The 2,568-nt window shown below is 50.2% G+C and overlaps 1 long non-coding RNA gene across 1 annotated transcript; it reads left to right on the top strand.

Annotated features, from left to right (window-relative positions):
- Positions 1–653: 653 nt before the first annotated feature.
- On the top strand, positions 654–2,097 carry LOC119624192 (uncharacterized). Its single transcript, XR_005240206.2, has 3 exons — positions 654–1,440; positions 1,808–1,870; positions 2,002–2,097. It is a non-coding gene; the product is annotated as an uncharacterized lncRNA (long non-coding RNA).
- Positions 2,098–2,568: the final 471 nt, after the last annotated feature.

Raw genomic sequence — 2,568 nt, 5'->3', positions numbered from 1 at the left:
GTTAAATCACACTAAAAATCCTCAAGAGGAATATCTGTTCCTGGTTTATTCCAAAGGTGCACTAAATGGCAAGAACATGGAGGCAACACATGGACCCGAAGGAGTCTCCTTGTGGGAGGGGACTCCATCTCTGAAGAACAAGAACTATTTATCTTGGAGTAGAGAAATCTCTGAATGAGACACCACCTGTCTTGAAGATGATTCTGTGGCAGAGGAAGCCTTATTCTGGGTCTAAGTCCATAGGATATAAGTTACAGCAAAGCAGATTTCAACTCAATGATTTAAAAAAGACTCTAAAACTGCAAGTACGTAACAACTCACAGAACAGTAGTAACTGTAGGAATCATTACTATTAGGCCCCAGTTTGAACTTCATCGCCCTTTTGAATTCAGAAAACAAATACACACATGTACACATACACACACCCCATATGTCACACCAGACATTGTGGCACCGTCCATGCCTGACGTAAAACATTCTAGAAGTATTTCTGTTTTAATGCAGATACACATAGAACAGCTAGTTTCAAAATTAAACAACAATGAAAACTGTCACTACTGACAAGGAACTATGCAAAGACCTTCGGTCTCAGGCCCTTGCTCACTCAGGAGTACCTTGAGACCTGTTTCTTCCTGCTCAGCTGCAGTCACGGTTCTAACCTGGTTCTTCTCACGGCTGGTATCCTCTGACCTTTTATGTCCTGGCAATGACTTCTATGCATTTTGGCAGTAACTGTCTGAATCTCTGATTCAACCCTGATCGCAGCCTCTCGGTCTTTCTCTCTCCTTTAATTCTTTCCTCGGATGGCCGCGGCTTCTGCCGCCTCTACCCTTCCTGGAGCAACCCGTGCTTTTGAAAAATGGCCATGCCGAAGGGGAACTAACACTCCCAGCCCGGAGCAGGTCTTGTCAATCTGATTTTTAAATGATGGAGGAGGAGATTTGAGGACAAAGCTCATGGTGGCATTACCGCTATCAGGGACGCTGCAAAGACCAAGTGAAAAGGGCGAAAGGCTCTTCTGAATGTGAGCACATTCACAGACTCTGAGGACAGAGAGGTATTTAAAGTGAACTGGAACAAACCTGCAACATCCGGTGCGTTCTGCCTTCAAAAATAGCTGCCAGTTAGAAAGGGTTATTTACATATTGATTTCATGCTAACTTTGTAATGGAATGTGCTGCCTGCCTGCCTGCCTGGGACCTAACAACTGTCATCATAATTTTTTCTAAAAATACAGTCAGAGAAAAACACTCATTGAACCCTCCACCGGAAAGTGACTGCAAAAGACCCCCGATCCCAAACCTGCTTGACAGACCACCGCCAAGGGCAGGGACACTCAACCACTGTAACCGAGAAACATATCACAGCGGCAGCTGGCCCCTCCCTTCTTCCAACCAGCCAATATTTTTTGTCTTTCTAGAAAACCTGTCTTGTTCAAAGGTAAGAGTGCTGGGGAGTGGGGGGATGCCTCCCTGGAGCAGAGCAACCTTTGTAGAAACTCCAGCCGGCGTCTCTTCAGAAATAATGGATGAGAAAGGGGCCCGAGTGGCCTACCAGCCCCAGCGCTCCATCCTGGGAGCATTTCTGCCACGGTTTCTTTTGGCATCACTCTACCAAGGATCCCCACTTCTCGCGCCTCCTAATAGCCAGCTTCTAGAGATTCTCACTTGGGCTGTTTCCGAACCCCTCCCCAACTCACCCCACCCCCACCCCCGGTTTGTCTCTGTGGATCCTACAGAGCTGAGCCCAGGCAGTTCTGTCGTCGCTTCCGAGTGCAATATTAGCAATTTAAATGCATCTTTGCCAGGCCTGATGGAGCTGATTCGGTTGTGATCCTGGGCATATGGATGGCATATTTGCTGCGAGCTAGGTGAGACGCGTCCCAGAAGGACCGCTGCCAGCCCCCGCAGCCGCCTTCTCCTGCTCCCGGGCGGCTGGGGCTGGCCGCGGAGCCGAGAAACCGGCCGGATCCAGGCTAACTGCGGCCCACTTTGTTTCCAGCCGGCCCCCGCTGTTGCGGACAAATCTTTCATTCATAACAGGGGCTTGTTAGGCCAACTCCGGACTCTAAAGCCACTTAATTAAATTGTGGAAAGTTGCTTGGTCCCGGTGGGAAATTTGCACACAAAGACCCGGGGTCCTCGCTCCCTCCAACCGGGAGCGCCGCCACAAAACCCGGCCTGGCCTCCCCCCGGGCCCGCGCCCCTGTCCCTCCACTCCCCGCGCCCCCTCCACCGCCGCCGCGGCAGCGAAAGCGGCGCCCCCTCATTAGAGGGCGTTTGTTAGGGAATGTTTTCCCAGCGATTCACTGACGGGCCTTTCATTCCTCCCTCCGCAATCAAGGGCGGCAAGTGCAGCCTGAGAGCCCTCCACGGCCTGATTGCTGAAAGAATTTCCAAAAGGAAAGAGTGTAAACAGGTACATTGAAAAAGCCTCTTTTCAACAATTATGTAAACATTCCAAACACTATTTGAAAACTTTCACAGTGGAACTGTCAAGTCGGAGCATTCTTGTTTAATTGCACGGGCACAATGGTGGCTCTGGGGCTGCCCCAGCTTCCCCCAGACC

The sequence above is a fragment of the Chlorocebus sabaeus genome, chromosome 20, assembly GCF_047675955.1.
Source record: "Chlorocebus sabaeus isolate Y175 chromosome 20, mChlSab1.0.hap1, whole genome shotgun sequence".
Taxonomy (NCBI): domain Eukaryota; kingdom Metazoa; phylum Chordata; class Mammalia; order Primates; family Cercopithecidae; genus Chlorocebus; species Chlorocebus sabaeus.
The sequence above is the reverse complement of the archived record's forward strand: the minus strand, read 5'-3'. Positions and strand labels throughout refer to the sequence as shown.